Source organism: Urocampus carinirostris, chromosome 13 (assembly GCF_059441175.1).
Source record: "Urocampus carinirostris isolate Australia breed hairy pipefish chromosome 13, RoL_Ucar_1.0, whole genome shotgun sequence".
NCBI classification, from domain to species: domain Eukaryota; kingdom Metazoa; phylum Chordata; class Actinopteri; order Syngnathiformes; family Syngnathidae; genus Urocampus; species Urocampus carinirostris.
In genome coordinates this window covers 25,694,930-25,717,675 of record NC_142361.1, presented here as the reverse complement: position 1 = coordinate 25,717,675, position 22,746 = coordinate 25,694,930, and the positions used below count along the sequence as shown (strand labels likewise).

At 38.3% G+C, this 22,746-nt stretch overlaps 1 protein-coding gene across 1 annotated transcript in view; it reads right to left on the bottom strand.

Annotated features, from left to right (window-relative positions):
- eys (EGF-like photoreceptor maintenance factor) overlaps nt 1–22,746 on the bottom strand; it is a 342,903-nt gene that overhangs the window by 135,072 nt on the left and 185,085 nt on the right. The gene's annotated exons all lie outside the window — the stretch shown is intronic.

The following is a 22,746-nucleotide window of genomic DNA, read 5'->3' as shown; positions in this document are numbered from 1 at the left end:
TGAGCTTAATATATGACGGTTCACGGATCCCTTGACCCTGGGTTCGGCCACCTTTTTGACCAGAAAAGCCATAAAAGCAAACATATTTAGGCAATATTAAGACAAAATTCAACAAAACCGCCAATTCCGTTCTTAAGACACAAGCTTATTCTTCAGAATGTTTCATTTCACTGTGTGATGTTTGATGATTAGATAAAATCCATGAAATAATAATAATGTCAGAGCCTGTGTCCCATATCAATATAAATATACCATTTAAAATTGGTCTCCCTCCTGCATGTACTAAGAGTGTTGAGCCGCGTTTTTGTCCTGGATAATTGTTTTCAAAACAAGGTGGAAACAAAGCTGTTTTGTAAAAATGTCACAAAATACTGCAAACGAAAATACCAATGTGTTTACCTTCAGTGCAGACGGCGCTGGGCAAGAAGGAGTGTGTGCGACCTTTCCTGTGTATAGCTCCGTCCATTCCCTCTGCTCACCCAATCAAATTGCTCTAAATGCTTTTCTAGAGCTTTTGCGTGGTTAAAGTTTGTTGTGTGGCTTTTCATTATAAAGTATCTCCAACATTGAACTTAGATTTTATAATGAGCTTCCATATAAAGGATTTTTTAGTGATTTGCAGCCAAAGCAGGGTTTGTTGGTGTGACACATTGACTGTAAACTGGAGATAAAATTGTGTCCTATATATACTGGATCGAACCCTTAAATAGTCTGTTTTATCCTGGCTTCGGTTAATTGGCTACGCATGTAACAATACGTTAAATTATGGCGATAGGTCCTTCTGATCTCCTAGCCAAATGTACTCATGCCGTAGGTTTCCAAACCCAGCCTTAACTGCCTGGATCATATGAGCACCACTTCCTGCGATGTGTATTGGGCATATACTTACTTAAACTGCTTGCCAAATATACATTGAGTACATACAGATTCTATTACAATTTTAAGTTACTTTGAAACACTTAAAATCTGCATAACATTTTGTCTGACAAAAGCAGTTAATTGTATGATACAGTAGATCCCCAGGATACGTCGTCCAAGTCTCTCGACAATTCTTGGCGCTATTTTCCCCACGATAGGACATTAACAATGAACTACTTTGCCTGCCAAGAAACTTATTCAAATGAAACCTGGTTACTTCTCTAAAATGTCTGTCTGCTATTAGTTGATGTCATATAAAAATCTAGTCTTCTATTGTTTGTGTCATGGAAAATAAAAATATAGATATTGAAGGATTTTATACATTTGACTATAAAGGATTTTATACGATTGAATACAATATACATTTAATGCAAAAAATATTCACTGACGAGGCTGTGGTGAGAGGTCAGGGAATGCTGGTTTGCAAGAACAGCGGGAACGGGACGTACGGCTGACAAGATAATCAGCACATCCAGACGATGTTGACGCAGAAAGGCCCTGATGACGTAGAAATCCTCGGTGTTGTTTTGAGTACCCCAGACATCGGGACGCTCTTCTACGAGATGGTAAAGCCCAGGGGGCTTCCTTGGCGCGCCCATGGGAGGAGTCGGCACGCCATTATGTGGGGAGAAGATGGCCAATAGGAAAAAGCTAAAAGTTCTTGAGAAAAAGGCTTCCCACACGCACTAAAACGTGACTAATTGGTCCGGTTTTGATGGAGTACACTTAGTTAAATTGTTAGGGAAATTAAATCTGCCCCCGTGTGGAAATGTCGGCTTACTGTTCATCTTTTCCCTCAAGAAACGAGCGCGCATAAATGTTGGGTGAATTCAGGTTGTGTTTAGTTAATGGAGTCAGATAACTAATTCGAACAATTTGGTGAACGGTACATTTTGATATTTAATTCCAACAATATGCTAAACTCCCTCCCATAATGCCTTTCCCTCTTCATTCTTCATTCAGTTTCCATTTCATATCATTATGTAATTAGTTTGTAAAGTTCATTTCAATAGGTATATAGATACACTTTAATATTATTATTAAAATTGCGCGAGAACCCCGCCTATACGGACGTGAATTAGAGACCGGTTACTTAGACTTGCCCCAGAGTGGGCGTACATCTGCATGTAATAAAATCTGTGTTCGAGAAGGCCACGGGCCAATTTTTCTTCCTTCATTTTTTCTTTATCCCTTTCCGGCTCGGGCTTCAGCACCTTAGTGCCCTGTCCCCACTTTTTGTCTGTGCAAATGTAAGACCTCGTGTTTGACCCGAAGTTCTCTAAATAAATCTTCATTCCAACTTAACAACAGAGAGTCTTCATGACCTCGTCAACATGTTTGAACCTGTTCCCGCATGCACTCGAGAAAATACACATTTCGTGCGAGTGTTTGTGGCAATGGGTGTGAAGCACATCGTAAAGCGCTTTCGGAGATTTTCAGTGACTTGAAAAGCGCTATATAAATGCAGACCATTTACCGTTCACTGTGGGAGTCAGGGATAAAATACTGTATTTTTTCTACCGTATATATTCGGGTCCCAAGACCCAAAAATAGACACAGTGGTGCTGAAAGGGGTAGCAAAAACATGATAACCATGAAAATAAAGCTTGTAATTATTAAGAAACATAAATAAGTCCATAATTGTTACACCCTTTTTCAGGTTCTTTGGGGAACGTAACCACCGCGATAAACGAGGGTTTGCTGTCATTCTTGCTTAAGCTAAATCGTAAAATCAAACCTGTACGCACCTGTACCTAGTTTCTATTCCCCGCTTTACAGCAATTTCTCTTTCCAAAACTCCACCTTAGAACCAAGTATTATTATCCCGGGATCTATTGTAACTGTAAAAAAAAAAAAAAAGTATTTTACTTCATTGATTCCGCCTATTTCGGGTTTGTAACCTCTGCGATAAATGAGGGTTCACTCTAATTCTCGCTTAAGCTAAATCGTAATAGTTTCTATCCCCCATTATACGGCCGTTTCTCTTTCCGAACCCCACCCCAGAACCAATTCATGTCTTATCATGGGATCCATTGTATAACAAATCAAGGATTTTACTTCCTGGATTTCGCCTATTTCGAGTTCGCAACTCCCACGATAAACGAGGGTTCACTGTAATTCTTGCTTAGGCTTTATCGTAAAATCTAACCTGTACGCATCAAACAACTTAGTTTTTATACCCCGCTTTACAGCAACTTATCTTTACGAACCCAACCTCAGAACCAATTAATACCTTATCCCGGGATCTATCGTAACTGTAAAAAAATAAAGGATTTTACTTCACGGGTTTCAACTTTTTCACGTTCTCAAACAAGGGTTCCCTATAATTCTTGCTTAAGCTAAATCGTAAAATATAACCCGAATAACCAAAATAGAGACATAGGCACAACCCCTAGAAAATTGCTATTATCAGAACAGAACCGCCAAGAATTTTCCATCCTGCCCTACTTTCTTTATCCGTGTGAAAGCTACGAAGCACGGCACAATATCGGAATAACCGTCATTCACGTTTATAACACCCCAGGTTTTATAGTGGAATAACTTGTCTGGTATCATCCATAAGAAGAGCCAATTATGGGACACTCCCGAGCTTATTGAGCGCAGCGACAAGCGCCAACTCGGACTTATATACCCGTTAGAAAAAAAACCTGACAATCCGTTACAGAGAATTCCGAGTGTGTTAAATCGAAAAGCGTTTGTGGGTGCACCTGTCTCGTGCTTTGTCTCTTCTTATCCGAGGAAAGGGGAAAAACATTCCATTTATTGAAGAAACCAGCTGCTTTTAAGTGAGACCACTATCAATATTTGTTAGGCCTCGAGGACCATAGTAAACTTCTCAACCTCTAGATACACAAAAAAGAGGCCAAAAAGAATGAGGCCCATATTTAGACCCAGTATATCCTGTGACTCCACGAGGAACCGAAAACAATGAGATCCATAGAACGGCGCTGCATCAATTGCGGTACCATGATGAAGTCAAAAGGAATGAAGCCCGTCGTAAGAAGTGGCATATCTTGTGATACGATAAAAAGGACACAAAGAACACGGCCCATGGTAAGCTTCAGAACCTCTTATGACACAACGGGGAGGCCAAAAAGAATGAAGCCCGTACGTAGTTAGACACTGCATATCTTGTGATGCCATGAAAAGACCAAAAAGGACAAGGCTCATAGTAAGCTTCTGAGCCTTTAGTGACACCACAAAGAGGCCAAAAAGAATGAGGCCCATAGTGAGACCCAGTATATCCTGTGACTCCGCGAGGAACCGAAAACAATGGGATCCATAGAACGGCGCTGCATCAATTGCGGTACCATGATGAAGTCAAAAGGAATGCAGCCCGTAGTAAGAAGTTGCATATCTTGTGATAAGATAAAGAGGACACAATGAACACGGGCGGTGGTAAGCTTATAGACCTCTTATGACACCACAGGGAGGCCAAACAGAATGAAACCTGAACGTAGTCAGACACTGTATATCTTGAGATGCCATGAAAAGGCCAAAAAGAACAAGGCCCATAGTAAGCTTCTGAGCCTTTAGTGAGACCACAAAGAGGCCAAAAAGAATGAGGCCCATAATGAGACCCAGTACATCCTGTGACTCCACAAGGAAGCCAAAAGGAATGAAGCCCATACTAAAAAGTTAATATCTTGTGATACGATAAAGAGGACCAAAGGAACGAAGCCTGTGGTAAGGTCCTGCACCTCTTGTGACACCACAAAGAGGCCAAAAAGAATGAGTCCCATAGTTGGATCCAGTACATCTTGTAACTCCACGAGGAACCAAAAACAACTAGATCCATAGTAAGAAGTGGCATATGTTTTTGTACAATAAAAGATGAAAAGAACACAGGTGATAGTAAGCTTCAGCACCTCTTGTGACACCACGTGGAGGCCAAAAATAATGAAGCCAGTAGTAAGACGCTGCGTATCCTGTGATGCCATAAAAAAGTCAAAAAGGAAAATGCTCATAGTAAGCTTCTGTGCCTTTTGTGACACCACAAAGAGGCCAAAAAGAATGAGTCCCATAGTTGGACCCAATAAATCTTGTGACTCCAAGATGAAGCCAAAAAGAATGAAGTTAATATCTTGTGATACAATAAAGAGGACCAAAACAACAAGGCCTGTAGTAAGGTCCTGCACCTCTTAGTGAAAGGTTAATAATTTGTGATACGATAAAGAGGACCAAAAGAACAAGGCCCGTAGTAAGGTCCTGCACCTCTTAGTGAAAGGTTAATAATTTGTGATACGATAAAGAGGACCAAAAGAACAAGGCCCGTAGTAAGGTCCTGCACCTCTTATGACACCACGAGTAGGCCAAAAAGAATAAAGCCCATAGTAAGACTCTCCGAGAAAGGGAAAAAAAAAACCAATCATTACACTGGAGAAATCAGTTGCTTTTAAGTCGTTGCCACGATTAATCGAGCGAGCACAAGTGAAACCGCTATCGATATTTGTTACGCGTCAAGTCCTAATAGGCTAGCGAGAGCTTTTGATCCGACGCCGTGCTCCTCGGGGCATTTTGCAAAGCAAGTTTACCTAAATAGCTCATTTGGACCGGAGGCTATAGGACCGATACCCCGAGGGGGGAAAAAAAACATGTAAATCCAGAGGAGCGTTCACGCTGTGATCTGAGAATTAATGAGGATAAACTAACAATGCAACAACGCTGCGCCGCGTTCTTCGCAAACCCCCCGCAACCCCCCTCGATAATACAAGTTGCCAGTGCTGATGATGTAAAATTACCCCTCAGGGACGAGGCTTTTTATTCATTTGGAGGCCTTGTTTCGTCGGGGGCGGTCTTTGATGCGGTACCAGAGTGCCTCTCGCGTACCTCATTAACAGCTAGTTGCCTTCAAAAAGTCTTCAAGGTCTTCGCTTATTATTGTCATTATTATTATCATCATTTTAAATCAGGGTATACGAACACTTGCAATAAAAGGCTTAAGTAGCAGGGGTGGGGGCTCTGGAGCATGCAATCAACTGATCAATAAAAACTGGGCTTTGACTTAGGTACGCACACAGGATGGACACTTAGATTATAAACATTGTTGGGAATTAAATATCAAAATGTACCGTTTACCAAATTGTTCGAATTAGTTATCTGACTCCATTAACCAAACACAACCTACATTCACCCAACGATTTATGCGCGCTCGTTTCTTGACGGAAAAGATGAACAGGAAAGCCGACATTTCCACACGGGGGCAGATTTAATTTCATTAACAATTTAACTAAGTGTACTCCATCGAAAACGGCCAAATTAGTGTAGTTGGAGTCTCTGGGAAGCCCTCTTCTGAAGTCCTCCAGCTCTCCTTCCAATGGCCATGCTCTCCCCGCACAATGGCGCGCCGACTCCTCCCATGGGCGCGCCAATGAAGCCCACCATCTCGGAGAAGAGCGTTGCGATGTCTGGAACACTTAAAACCACACTGCGTTTCTACGTCATCAGGGCCTTGTTCTCAAAACAACGCCTGTTGTCCTCCGTCTGGATGTGCTGATTTTCTTATGAGCAGTACGTCCCGTTTTGTAAACAACATCTTCCACCCCTCATGCCTGCCCTGAACTTTCACTGCTCATTGAATAAAGGCACAGTCAGTAAATAACTACGGCATTAAACTCAATAAATGTAACTTGTATTCAATCATATAAAATCCTTTATTGTCAAATGTATAAAATCCTTCAACATATAATTATACAGATAATAGTAAATACTTGTGACACCATGAGAAGGCCAAACAGAATGAAGCTCATAGACATACAAGTAAACGAGTCACACACACCTTGCACGTGTTGTGATATCAGCAGTAGCCAAAAAAGAACCAGGACCATCATAAGACCCTGCACCTCTAGTGAAACCACAAAATGGTTGAAAAAAAATGAAGTCCATTAGTTAAATGAGTAAATACATGACAACGATATGCATAACTCACCATACATGTGTCGTAACATCAAGGAGGGGACAAAAAGAATGAGGCCCGTTTGTAAAATAATAAATATATCATAACTATATGCTTCACTCATCCTGCAGGTATGGTGACACCAAGAGGAGGTCAAAAATAATGAGGCCTATAGTTAGACCCTGCACATTGTGCCAAATGAAATGAAGCCCATTAGTAAATACAAGATAACTATTTGCGTCAAGCGCCATTACACATCTTGTGACATTAGGGTCTCAAGACACCAGGAAAAAGCCCCACAGAATGAGACCCAAAGTAAAACCCTGCAAGTTTTATAAGACCATGAGGAGGCAATAAGAATAAAACCCATTTGTAACTGAGTAGCTATTTGGTGACTATATGTGTCAAGCACCCTGCATGTCTTGTGACACTTGGAGGCCAAAATAATGAGTCCTATCCTGTGACAACAAGAGGAGGCCACATGAGATGAAGCTCGTTAGTAAATTAGTGTATATATAATAACTCTATTTTTCATTCACCCCATGCCTGTTTTGACACCACAAAGAGACCAAAAAGAACGAGGCCCATAGTGAGACCCAGCACCTGTTTTGACACCTTAAGGAAGCCAAAACGAACAAAGCTCATTTGTAAATGAGTAATTGTATGATAACCAAGTCTGCACATGCAAGGAGCCCAAAAAGAATCCTAGTAGATTATAAGATATAGGATAACAATATGCATCACACACCCTTCCTGCCTTATGAATGCAGAGTCTTGGGACTCCAGGAGGAGGCCCAAAAAATGAAACCCATTGTAAGACCTTGCACGTCTTGCATCACCACAAGGAGACAAAAAGAACAAGTAAGTAGTAAGATCCAGCACGACTTGTTGCACCAAGAGGAAGCCAGAAAAAATGAAGACCATAAGTAAATACATGATAAGTACATGCGTCAACAAGCACCCTGTATGTCTTGTGACAAAAGGAGAAGACCAAAAAGAACGAGGCCCATTGTGAAACCCACCCAGTGGCACCAAAAAGAAGCCAAAAAGAACAGGGTCTGTACTGTAGTAAGATCCAACGCAAAAAGAATGAATCCCATTCGTAGATGAATAAAAATATATCAACACCCTGAACATTTTGTGATACCACAAAGGGGCCCCAAAAAATGAGGCCTTCTTGTTTTTTGTCATTTATAACAGCGTAGTAACATTGTTTACAATGAGATTGGACGTAGCACTCCAGGGCAAACAAGTGTACAAAACTAAGATGAAAAACAATATTGATAAAAGACTGGCTTAAGTCGTAAGAACATTAGAATACAATAATTCGTGCAATGACATAAGCAGAAATAGATTTCCAAAAGTCTTAAAGTTTTTCGCTTATTATTATCATCATTATAATTATCATCGTCTTAGGACTCCAGGAGGAGGTCAAACAAAATGAAACCCATCGTAAGACCACAAAGACGCAAAAAGAACAAGGCCCATAGTAAGATCCAGCACGTCTTGTTGCACCAAGAGGAAGCCAGAAAGAATGTAGACCATAAGTAAATACGTGAAAAGTATATGCGTCAACAAGCACCCTGTATGTCTTGTGACATAAGGAGAAGACCAAAAAGAACGAGGCCCATCGAGAAACCCACCCAGTGGCACAAAAAAATAAGCCAAAAAGAACAGGGTCTGTTGTAAGATCCAATGCAAAAAGAATGAAGCCCATTAGTAAATGAATAAGAATATATCAACACCCTGAACATTTTGTAATACCACGAAGAGGCCCCAAAAAATGAGGCCTTCTTGTTTTTTGTCATTTATAACAGCGTAGTAACATTGTTTACAATGAGATTGGACGTAGCACTCCAGGGCAAACAAGTGTACAAAACTAAGATGAAAAACAATATTGATAAAAGACTGGCTTAAGTCGTAAGAACATTAGAATACAATAATTCGTGCAATGACATAAGCAGAAATAGATTTCCAAAAGTCTTAAAGTTTTTCGCTTATTATTATCATCATTATAATTATCATCGTCTTAGGACTCCAGGAGGAGGTCAAACAAAATGAAACCCATCGTAAGACCACAAAGACGCAAAAAGAACAAGGCCCATAGTAAGATCCAGCACGTCTTGTTGCACCAAGAGGAAGCCAGAAAGAATGTAGACCATAAGTAAATACGTGAAAAGTATATGCGTCAACAAGCACCCTGTATGTCTTGTGACATAAGGAGAAGACCAAAAAGAACGAGGCCCATCGAGAAACCCACCCAGTGGCACAAAAAAATAAGCCAAAAAGAACAGGGTCTGTTGTAAGATCCAATGCAAAAAGAATGAAGCCCATTAGTAAATGAATAAGAATATATCAACACCCTGAACATTTTGTAATACCACGAAGAGGCCCCAAAAAATGAGGCCTTCTTGTTTTTTGTCATTTATAACAGCGTAGTAACATTGTTTACAATGAGATTGGACGTAGCACTCCAGGGCAAACAAGTGTTGTAGATGAAAAACAATATTGATAAAAGACTGGCTTGAGTCGTAAAAACATCAGAATAAAATAATTGGTGCAATGACATAAGCAAAAATAGATTTCAAAAAGTCTTCAAGGTCTTCACTTATTATTATCATCATTATAATTATCATCGTCTTAGGACTCCAGGAGGAGGTCAAACAAAATGAAACCCATCGTAAGACCACAAAGACGCAAAAAGAACGAGGCCCATAGTAAGATCCAGCACGTCTTGTTGCACCAAGAGGAAGCCAGAAAGAATGTAGACCATAAGTAAATACGTGAAAAGTATATGCGTCAACAAGCACCCTGTATGTCTTGTGACATAAGGAGAAGACCAAAAAGAACGAGGCCCATCGAGAAACCCACCCAGTGGCACAAAAAAATAAGCCAAAAAGAACAGGGTCTGTTGTAAGATCCAATGCAAAAAGAATGAAGCCCATTAATAAATGAATAAGAATATATCAACACCCTGAACATTTTGTAATACCACGAAGAGGCCCCAAAAAATGAGGCCTTCTTGTTTTTTGTCATTTATAACAGCGTAGTAACATTGTTTACAATGAGATTGGACGTAGCACTCCAGGGCAAACAAGTGTTGTAGATGAAAAACAATATTGATAAAAGACTGGCTTAAGTCGTAAAAACATCAGAATAAAATAATTGGTGCAATGACATAAGCAAAAATAGATTTCAAAAAGTCTTCAAGGTCTTCGCTTATTATTATCATCATTATTATTATCATCGTCTTGGGACTCCAGGAGGAGGTCAAACAAAATGAAACCCATCGTAAGACCACAAAGACGCAAAAAGAACGAGGCCCATAGTAAGATCCAGTATGTCTTGTTGCACCAAGAGGAAGCCAGAAAGAAAGTAGACCATAAGTAAATAAATGAAAATTGAAAAAACAAGCACCCTGTATATCTTTTGACATAAGGTGTAGACCAAAAAGAACAAGGCCCATCGAGAAACCCACCACCTCAAGTGGCAACAAGAGGAAGCCAAAAAAAACAGGATCTGTAGTAGGATCCAACGCAAAAAGAATGAAGCCAATGAGTAAATGAGTAAAAACATATCAACACCCTGAACATTTTGTGATACCATGAAGAGGCCCAAAAAAATGAGGCCCTCTTCAAACTGTAAATATAGGAAAAGTACTAAATGAGTAAACACAATAGCAATATATACCTTACATAACGTATACAACAAGTTATCCAATTCTAGCATTCTTGTATGTCTCATAACCTAAAACATACAATGTGAGAAAAAAAAACAATACCAATTTGATAAAATTGAAAATGACTGAAAGGCAGCCCATGACTTTAAATTACCACAGACTTTACGTCCCATTTATATAGAAAAAGACGTGTTTTGGTGCTGATTTATTAGTGAATTTAATAGACTGGCTGATTAAACTCGTCACGAGCCGGAGATATAATACGTTCCAGGACCTTTTTCGCCATTTCCTCGAAATTTCTGCACCTGAGGGGGAAGGCAAAAGGTCATTCGATACTACAACATTCAGTGAAAGAGAAAAACAATTGCGTTTTGAAGATAAGCGACAGAGGAAGGAAATAAGATTTGCGGTTGTTTTTGATTTGCATTGGAATTCCCACGTATCCGCCAATGGATTTACATCGTAAATATTACTCATAAATCGATTGCTCCGGGCTGTCGGTTACAAACATTAACGGACTCAATGGCCGGACAAAAATGAAAGTCAGATTCAATGCAGAATCTGTGACTAGATGTTTAAAGAAACTAGTCGGTATCTTCTTTTAAATACTCTGAATAAAAGGGGGCGTGTGGGGACTGTCATTGAGAGGGACTATCAGGAAGAATGATAAGATCTTTTTAATAATCTTTGCTATAACAAGGCACTTGGATTTTTTTGAAATCCTGATTTATTAAGAAAATGCCATTCATGCCCAGACTCCCCTGTTTTTTTTTAGCATCTTTATATATATATGTCAAGAAACGGAACAGGATCAGGACCCAAACGCGTGAGAGTTCTCACACAAGCCTTTTATTTTACGGGAAATTGGGAGTCATGCACGTTAGGCAGCGGTCTGGCATGGAAAGACAGGAAGCCAGAGACCGAAGAGATTGATTCCGAGCAGATATCGGACAGATGGGGTCGATACCGGACAGGACGGGACAGACGGGATTGGTAATGATACAGGATATCGAAATAAACAGGACAAACTAGACGGGAACAAAAACTGGAGAGAATAATGAACAGGACAAAAATAGACGGGAACGAAACAGGAAACCAATATTTAACAGGACAAAATAAACGGGAACAAAACCGGACAGGAAATATCAACAGGAAAACAGGACTGAGTCAGAACGCATGTCTTGCGGGGCAGAGGTTCGTTGACGGACTGACAAAGGAAAAATGCTTAAAAAGACGGAAAGCCAATCAGTCAATGAGCCGCAGCTGGCGCCACACGGGCGGGGCCAAATGGGCGCCATGGCAACTGCGACTATATATATACATATATATATATATATATATATATATATATATATATATATTCAAGACACTTACCATTTAATCAAAAATCTGAAGTGTTGGCAAACGAGCCCTATCAAAACCCACTGTTTTTGTAATTCACTAGTGACTAAATAATTCAAACGTTAGAAACATATTTGGGTATGGAGGGCTAAAACTAACATCATGCAATATAGTAGAAAAATTGAAAAAATAAAATGAAGAAAAAAATTAAATTGAAAAAAATATGAAGAAATATGAAAAGTTTAAAAAAGTTACAAAATCTTGTAAAATAAAATAAATACAGAAATAAAAAGAATTAAAAATGACAAAATGTAAAATTAACAAAAAATTTGAAACATTTTAAAAATGTAACCATCAAATAGATAATAGATAAAACATTTGAAAAAAAAGACAAAAGAATACAAAATAAAAAATATGAAATAAAAAAAATAAATAAAAATTACATAGAAATAAAACAAAATAAAATATATATTTAATTGATACAAGAATAAATAGATATTGAAACACATTTTTGTTAAATAAAATGAAAAATTAAAATTCAACTGTAAAAATGAAATATAAGAAAAAATACAACTACAAATTACATAAAAAATATTAAAAATACATTAAATTAAAAATATCATCACACATTAAAATGTCTTCTTACGTAAGACATTTGTTTTTTTTGTTTCCCCAGAAATATTTTTTTGAATTTTCCTATTTTTTTGCTTTTATTTGTGGTCCATCACTGCGCTTTCATTATTTCATATTCCATATACTTAGTTTCATTTTTGGACCTCCATAGCAGTATTTAAATTCCTATAGCTTTTTTCCCCAAAGACAAAGTGTTCCATTAAACCACCCTCTTCTTCTAAATCTATTCCGAGCAGCCCCGAAGACATCGCTTTCTTTTCTGATTGCAAAGTATTTAAACATATTCACGGGTTCGCTTGTCCTTAAACCTCTCGTTCAATACTCCGTCCCTACAAAGGCGCTTTCTGAACGTTTTCCTTTCTGAAAAATCCGCCTCGGCTCGGGGCGAGAATGGATCAGGTGTCGGCGCGAAGGCTCCATTATGTGGAGCCCGGAGTGAATTTCAGCGCGTCTCGTCGAATCGCTCGGAGCCGGTCTCCGCTCAATAGCTCTTCTTAACTGCACAGCTGCTTTGTGAACGCTTTCAAATCCAAAGCAGGCCTCATCTGTCAAGAAGAAACAATCTGATTCCGCTCACTACCTTTAGTAGTACCTTTCATCTGAATGATAAAGAGCCTTGGAATATTATTTTGTATGCAATCAAGGTCTTTTTGTCATATCCTGGACTCCTTGTTCAACCGGACTTCGGTCAACCAATCAGCAGCCTTCTTTATCGATTTCAATTGATGACCTTACACGATCCTGTTTTGCAATTTAAACATAAACATGTGTCTATGGAAGCCCAAGAGTGTCAAAATATAGATAGATAGATAGATAGATAGATAGATAGAGAGAGAGAGAGAGAGAGAGAGAGAGAGAGAGAGAGAGAGAGAGAGAGAGAGAGAGAGAGAGAGAGAGATAGATAGATAGATAGATAGATAGATAGATAGATAGATGGATAGATAGATAGAGAGGGAGAGAGGGAGAGAGAGAAATAGAGAGAGAGGGAGAGAGAGAAATAGAGAGGGAGAGAGAGAAATAGATAGATAGATAGATAGATAGATAGATAGATAGATAGATAGATAGATAGATAGATAGATAGATAGATAGATAGATAGATAGATAGATAGATAGATAGATGGATAGATAGATAGAGAGGGAGAGAGGGAGAGAGAGAAATAGAGAGAGAGGGAGAGAGAGAAATAGAGAGGGAGAGAGAGAAATAGATAGATAGATAGATAGATAGATAGATAGATAGATAGATACATAGATAGATAGATAGATAGATAGATAGATAGATAGATAGATAGATAGATATCTATTCATCCCCGTAGGAAAATTCAAACTTCCAGCGGTATCCTTTTGTTGTTTATTAACAGATTAACAGGATGGCCTCGGGGTGCTGTGTTGTAGTTAGCAACACAGACACAGAGAGAGAAAGAGACAAAGAGCAACAAAGGAAGCGAAAAAGAGAGACACAGAGAGTGAAAGAGACATAGACAGAGTGGGAGAAAAGGGGTGGAAAAGAAAGAGAGAGAGAGAGAGAGAGAGAGAGAGAGAGAGAGAGAGAGAGAGAGAGAGAGAAATAAATACAAGTACAGTGTCTTTGTGAGAGGCACCTGGCTTTGGCAACATCAAGTGGACATATTTCAACCTGCAGCTTGTTTTTCTCTTGCGCTTCTCTGAGTGTTGTCTCGCAGGCCGGATTCAATCCCTTAGCGGGCCGCCTGTTTGACACCTGTGTTTTAAACCCAATATTGTCACGGACCAGAAACAGACACTGGACCCAATAGCGCTCGTTTTCTCAGTTTTTATTAATAAAGAGGGAGAGCAGGGCTTGCTTCCACGATCCGATGGCTGACGGACAAGGGGAGCGGGAGATGCGGAAGTGGCACTTCCGTGTCTAGCGAGGAGTGTCAAAGACATGTGGGAATTATAAGTCGCTGGCCGGGACTGGAGAGCAAAGGCGGTGTCGAGTTCGTAAGCGAGGTCGGTAGCAGGAGGCAGGCAGGTAACGGGGCAAAACAGGTCAGGTAACAGGCAGGCAGAACGGGGCGTAGTCAGGTCCGGAAACAGGTTGGCAACAAAGATCAGGCAGAAAAAAGCAGGGCAAAAACGGAGTCGGATGAGAAGACTTACTGAGCTAAAGGCGACTTTCTGCATAACGATCTGGCGGCCTCCAAGAAGCCGGGGGTTTAAAATGAGAGCGACAGCCAATCAGCTGTCCGGGCTGTTGGCGCCAATTAAGCCACCGCAGCTGCGCTGAATCGGCAATCATGAAAAATATGTCATGATTATTGATGCGGGGCACCTGAGTCCGCTCCGTTGGCGCCAACAGCCGCGGACGCTAATTGGCTGTCGCTCTCATTTTTTCTTCTTTTGGCTTCTTTTTTAAACCTCCGCTTTCCTGACAACATTTGTTGGATCGTCTGTGAACTTACGCTAGACGCTAGGCAAACTTTAGTGACTCCTGACTCTATCCTGCCCGGTTCTCCGTCTGATTCCCGTTGCCGACCTTTTTCTGAACCCGTTTACGTTTTTGCTCCTCCGCCCCGGCCATCGACCTGTTTTTTCCTCGCTCTCGACTTTGCCTTCGCTTGACACGGAAGTGCCACATCGGAGTTCCCAGCGATCTGCTACCCGTGACCGACAATCCCCGGATCATGGGTGCAAGCCTTTTCCTCATTCTAAATAAAGCTAAATAAAACGAACGCAATTGGGTCCCGTCTCCGTTCCTGATTCGTGACACAATATGCCATAAATTCTGGAGTATAGAGTGTAACCTGATGAAAAGCCGCACGTGCAAACGTTTTTGGATAAGCCACGCGCTGAAACAGCCATAAAAATGAACCTATTCAGGTCCATTTCTTGCATTTTCAAATGATCAACGGGGAAATGTTTAGTACAGAAAAGTAACACATTGTGCCACAATTAAGAAACTTGTTTGCAAACTGTGTTCGCAGCTATTAATCTCAATTAACTAAAGCTTCAGTCAATGTTAATTGAATTGGTATTAACGTAGGAGTGCAACAAAAATCCTTTTAAATATATGCTTTGTCAGAACCAGAACAGGAGGAGGACCCAGATGCGTAACGTTTTCACACAAGCTTTATTTTACGGGAATGGGGCATTCACGTGGTAAGCCAGGAGAGAAAGCTTACCACGTGTTGTGAGTCATAATTTTATTCATATTTAGTTTCTTCTGTCTTTTATTAGCATATTTGGTATTGGAGTAATCCAAAAGTAATTGAAAGTAATCCAGTTAAAGTAACCCTACCCAACCCTGGCTACATGTTAACGATTCATGGTAATGACAATGTATTGGTGTGGGTCCGTCAATGGGTAAGTGTGAAGCAAATTGTAAAGCACTCTGGGAGGTCTTCACTGACTTGAAAAGCGCTATATAAAAGCAGACCATTCGATATATTTTTTTCTTGTCAAAATACTTTTGTTGTTTTTTTGAGTTTTTTATGTATTTTCTTAATTTTTTATTTTTTGAGTATTTTTTCCTTTTTTTTCATTATTTTCATTCTTTAAAATAAGTGAGTAAAAACTGCGCATGGCGTAATAATAGTGTTTCTGCTAACCATCGAGTATAATGACTTTTATTAAGCAAAATCGTATTTTGATTTCAAAAGGTGATTTTTATGAGTTCAATTTTGTCCCTCTTGGGCTTCCATAGGCAACCAACCTAATGGCAATAACACAGAACATGCTTTTTTCCCCATTTTATTTCATTTTTCTGTTATTTTTTTATCTTTATACTTCAAGTAAAATTATAAGCCCCTTGGAGGGTGAAATGATTACCTGACAAGATGCTATTTTTCTGGAGGTACATGACCTTTAGCACACGTATGTGAGAAACAAAATTCTTGGTAATGCTTAGCAACCGCCCCACTCCGATATTATTATTATTTTCTTTCATCACATTCAGGTACTTATTTGTGCAGAATGTAGGAGATAAATTGTTTCTGAGTGCATGGTCTATTAAGGGAGTTAATGATTGCAATCATGTTCGACATATAACCCGCGTGATTATTTACATTATAATAAGAAAAATAACATACTTTAATGAGCGCTATATGACGATCTTTCGCATGTAAAATCGAAGGTTAGAGAAGACGGAAATAAACGTCTAATAAAGGAATCTTTTCGAAACTGTCGGTGAGCTCATTTAAACGATTAAGCTTGTTTGATCAATCAGAAGAAAATCGAATAGACTTATTGACAGAATTACATTTTTAAAAATATATATTATGACCAAATGTATAGGGTTTTGGTCAACATCAATGAAAAAAATAGATAAAAAAGGAGAATAATAATATTTCAATGTAGAATTGTCTTGGTATATATTAATTATATTATTCTTTTTATTATATATCATTCCAAGCATATTATTTTGATATAGTACTATTAATAAATACAAATAACATAATACTCTATTTCTAAAAAACACATCATAATAAATATTTTTACTCCATTTGAAAAAAAGAAAAAAATCAATTTTGTATATTTCCCAATATTTGAAGCTACACACATCATTTAAGAAAATAATAAAAATAATTACCACATAATTTCTTGATTTATTTTTTTTCTTCATTCACGATTTTCAAAATTTTAGAAAATACATTAAAAAACCATATTCCCTCCTTGATTTTGTTCAAATAAAATATTTGTTTTATTTAAAAAATGTCCTTATTTTTCTATATTTTTCTTAATCTTTGCAAAAAGAATTACAGCTTGGAATATGATCTGAAAAACAAAAACAATATATTTTTTTGCCCTTAAGACTGCAAAAATGAAAAATGATTTAGGTATTTAGGAATTTATTTTCCCACGATACTGTCTTTCTTTTTATGCTTATGTTTTTTTATATCTAGAAAAAAAAACGTACAAAAAATAATTGTGTTTCTTTTTTTGAATTATTGGATGAAATATTTAAATTCAATATCTGCCATTGAGTAAGATAATTTAGTGTTTTTTGTAACTCTTCTTGATGCGAGTTAATTTCTTATTTTTTCGTTATATTTTAAACTAAAAAAAATTATCCACCAAAGAATGATTTGTATTGTTTTACCATATCTGATTACTTTTGCAGTGTACAGTGAACATATTGTCCCCTCCATTAACTTTTTATCATATTGCCAAATTCCAGGCTTAAATTCAACGGAAAAAACTGAAAATATTATTTTAGAATCAACATGTGAGTCGCAATCGTGAAGTGGAACCAAAGTATTTCAAAATTTTATGTTTTATTTACAACAAAAAAACTGAAAAGAAAAATTGCAAAAATATTGTCTCCCTGTTCTCTCAACTCGGCCAACGGACCCAAGAAGTTCCCTAATGACTTCTGAATGATCCAATGTCAACCTAAATGACTAAGAATGACAGAGTTCATATATGTGTCAATAAGTCTCCGTTTGAATGCATCTGCTCTGTGATGGATTCTGAGGTGTGAGAGCAGACACTGACCAACGGACAGCGTTATAAAGACCTAAAAAAGAAACACTAGGTAGGGATAAAGTTATGGGAAATTTCAAAACTGAAATGGAAGAGAAAAAGATCTTGCAACATTTACACATCTTCCAGAGCACTGTGCAATAATATCAAAATGAATAGAGCTTAAAACCAAGGCAAAACTACCAAGACCTGGCTGCCCCTTTAAACTTTCAACCCAAACAAGAGAAAACTAATCAGAGATGCAACCAAGAGACTTATGATCAGATTGGATGACCTGCAGACATACACAGCTGAGGTTGGACAATCTGTGCATAATTAGTCGTACTCTGCAGATGTCTGCCCTTTATAGATGCAAGAAGAAAGCCCTTTCTGAAAGAATATGTTTAAAAATGCCTGTGAAGCCACATGGGAGACACAGATAACATGTGGAACAAGGTGCTCTGGTCAGATGAGACTAACATTGAACATTTTGGGCTGTATGCAAAGTGTTACGTTTTGCCTATGAGTAACACGGCGCATCACCCTGAAAACACCCTCTCTACTGTCAAACATGGTGGTGGCAGCATCATGCTCTGCGGTTGCTTTTTTCAGCAGGGACTTGAGAAGATTGTTAAAGGGAAGACGGAAGGAGCCAAATACTGAATGTGGAGTCTGCAAGAGACCTGAGAATGGGGCACAGGTTCTGAACACATTTGGTTTCTTTTTACAATTGTGGCTCGCATGTTGTGGGTTTTTGGGACATATCGAGTTTTTGATCTAGAAGTTTAAAACCTGAAAAAGGGCAATACGTGTCGTGATTGCTAACTAGAGTCACCTGGAGCAATCACGTGGACGCCCTCTGATTGGCTTATGTTCCCTTAAGCACGCTACGCCCAGTCCTCTTCGTCTGAGGATTACGTTTGTACCCTGTATGACTCTCCTGATTACCTGTTCCCTCTTGATCTGTTTACCTGATCTGCCTGCCTCCGATCCGACCTGCTTCCGTCCCACGCTACGATCTTCTCTCCAGCCCCGGTAAACTTGACCCGCTAGACTTCCGCACTCCGATTGGCTACGTGTTCCGAAGCTACCTTCACGGCTTTGCTGCTGACGTCCGACAGCCATCGCGTCTCCCGCTAGCCCTGTACGCTTCCCTAAATAAAGAACTGTAACGAACGCTCTGGGGTTTCCTGTTCTGTTCTGGTCCTTCTGACAATATGTCAACAAGTTCTTGGTGGGTCAATACTTTTGCAAGGGACTGTGTAAAACTCAAAACAAAGTCGAATAGCTGAATGCAACCTCATAGAGGCAACAATAAGCATATCGAGATCATGCTAATATTTTAATCCTGCAGTCCAAATGATTAAAATTAGATGATTTAGTAAAATTTTTCACTGCACAACTGCTATTTAAGGTCAACAAAAACATAGTGCCGGAAAACATCCATGAATTATTCATTCGGAAAGAGGGAAAATATAACTTAAGGGGCTGTAGTGAATTCAAAATCCCACTGGTGAGAACCACCAGGAAAAGTATGTGTGTGTCGGTGCATGGAGTCAAGCTTTGGAACGGATTGCAAGACGAGATCAAACGGTGTCCAACTATTTACTTGTTCAGGTTTAGATACAAAGGAGATGAGGAGGGTGGGGTATGAGCGGTGCGGGAGATTGGGAAAAGTGCGTCTACTTAACTTTGTGTTATTGTTACTATTCTTATATAATAACTGGTATTATCAATATCATTACAATTGTTGTTATATCATTGGTGTGTTTAAGAGGGAAGATGAAGGGAATACAGTGGAACCTCGGTTTTCGAACGCCTCTCAGTTCGGACAAATCGGAGTTCGACCAAAAATTTCGAGAAATTCTTGCTTCGCTGTTCGGTCAAAAAATCGGAGTTCGAACGACGGTAATACGTGAGTGCGTACGCTAGGGTGCGATGCTGAGCGGCGTACGGGTGTAGATCGCTCTTTTCGTGAACGACTGTTATCGCGTACGGAAGTGCTTTGTTTTGCTTTCGCTTTTAATATAGGTGTACGGAGTGTTTTAGCCCCTAACTATGCCTCCGAAGAAGGTCGGTGCAAGCAGGACAGGTGAAAAAAGAAAAGTTGTTCAGACAACTATTGCCTTTAAAAAAGACATAATAGCTAAATATGAAAGTGTGTGCGAGTTTCCGATCTTGCTACGGAATACAGCATGTGCCTTCTGCTGACCACCACAAAGGTAAGAAATCCTATTCATAATTCTTTTCTTTATCTTTTTTTTTTTTACACGTTCGTGTTAGCGTAATCTTTCCTACGGAAGATTACGATAACGCGAACGTACGGTTAGTTTGGGTTAGCTTTATGATTCGAGGTAAACATTCAGGGTGTTGGAACTGAGCCCAAAATTCAGGGTGTTGGAACGGAGCCCCCTTTCCAATGAAGCGCTAGCTACTTGTGGTGCTAAATGACTTGTAAACAACCTGATTTTTTTTATTTTTACACGTTCATCTTAGCGTAAACTTTCGTACGGAATATTACGATAACGCAAACATACGATTAGCCTGGGTTAGCTTCATGTTTACGTTCATGGTAAACATTCAGGGTGTTGGAACGGATTAAATCGATTTACATTATTTTTAATGGGAAAAATGATTTCGGTGATTGAACAAATCGGTTCTCGAACAGCGTTCTGGAATTATGGTCGAGAACCGAGGTTCCACTGTATAAGCATTTTCCTTTTCGAACATAATGTGTCACGTTATTTTGTTGTTGAGTTACTGTTTTTGTTCTGTTTTTTTTATGTTCGAATAAAGTTTCCATTCATTCATTCAAGTTCATCTTTTAATTATTCCAGCGAGGCCGTTTTACCTGTAGCCTCATTGCAGGTAAGAATGGTCTCTCTTCCTCATCTGCAAGGTCCACGTACACTCAATTTAATCCCTTCACCTTGAGCTGTTTGACTTTTGGAAAAATCCCCAAATAGGCGTGACATTTTACCGGGAAATACTCCAGTCCGAGTGAGTCTATACTCATTTCGAAGTAACCAACAACGGTCGAAGGGGAGAATTGATTTGTTTGGAATCTCGCTTTGTTGTGGCTGACAATTTGCTGACCACCTGCTTCCTTGTTTAGAGTGTTTGTTCTCCGCGGCTGCACGAAAAACAAAAATGGGAAAAAAAGAAAGGCTGTGTGCCCAGGCTGGCGCAACATGACTCTTCAAACGTAGAGGTAAAACTACCAAACTCAGAATCTGGATTGAACTTATTTAATTTTCGAGAAATATTTTACTTTTATTTCTTCAATATTTGCAATTCCATAAGGAAAAACGTGAATCCAAAAAAAAAGATATGCAACAAAATAAGCTGTATTTAAGTAAAAATAGATAGGTAAAATGACTGTATTTTCCCTACTATTCTCATCTGATCATAAGTCTCTTGGTTGCATCTATGATTAGTTTTCTCTTGTTTGGGTTGAAAGTTTAAAGGGGCAGCCAGGTCTTGGTAGGTTTGCCTTGGTTTTAAGCTCTATTAATTTTGATATTATTGCACAGAAAGTGAAATAAAGAAATGATTGCCCCTTGAAAAAAAATGAAAAGGGAAAAAAGATGCATCCAAAAAGCGAAGTTAAACTACCAAAATCTTAAATGATCTTTTTTTTCAATTATTTTACCTTATTTTATTTAGTTTAAAAAAATATATGTTACTGTAACTTCCTTAATAAGGCCCAAAAAATAAAGAAAAAAAAGAAAACAATAAAAAAGGAAAAAAAATATTAACAAAATTTGTAGGATGAGTAAAAATACATAGGTAGAATTACCACAAAACTACCTCATTACTTTTCTTATTTTAATGTTATCCCCCCAGTATTTGCAGTTCCACACAGCAGAAAAATAATCAAAAATATCTTCGGAAAAGAAAGAAATTTTTTACCTCGTAAAAGAAAAAAAAAAAAGAATAGTAAGGTCAACCTACAAAACCAAAAATCTGGAATTGAGTAAAAATACATAGGTAAAACTACCACAAAACAACCTCATTATATTTCTCATTTTACTGTGTTTTCCTTAATACTCAGCTCTTCACACCAGAAAGTGAATTAAAAAATACAAAATAGGAAAATAAACAAAATGAATACCCCTTAAAAAAAGAAAAAAGGAGAAAATAAAAGGCATCCAAAAAGCGAGGTAAAACTACCAAACCCAGAATCTGAAATAATTACCTTTTTTTTTTAATTATTATTTTGATGACTTGACTTTATTTTCAATATTTTTTCTACATTTGTCTTACTACTTTCAACTCGCATTGGAAAAAAGTGAATTACATTTAAAAAATAAATCAGAAAAAATGTAGAAGAAAAATCGTATCAAGTAAAAAAACAAAACAAAAAAAAAACAAACAAGGTAAAACCACCACATCCAGAATCTGATTGAGATAGAAAAATAGATACTTGATTCCTCCCCGTAGAGAAATTCACACTTCCAGCAGTATCTTTGTGTTGAAAAATAAAATAATAAAATAAAGATATAGAATACAAAAATACCCCATATAACATTTTGCTATAGAGTATTTAAATAGTGCTACGGAAAATACGCACAGTAGGGTAATATAGTGGGGTTTAATGTGGGCTTTTACTCCCCCGGGTGGAGTTAAAGAGCCTCATGGAAGCTGCTCTTCAGGAATAACTTCATTTAATTTAACTTGTAACTTCCTCAATATTTTGAACTCTAAAAGGCAAAAAGTTAATTAAAAAAAAGAACATGTAAAAAAAACAGAAAAAATATAACAAAATGAGTAAGATTTGAGTAAAAACACAAAAAAAACAATCAAAACCTAAGGCAAGAATTTCAAAATGAAACAAAAAACTAAAATTCTTGCGAACAAT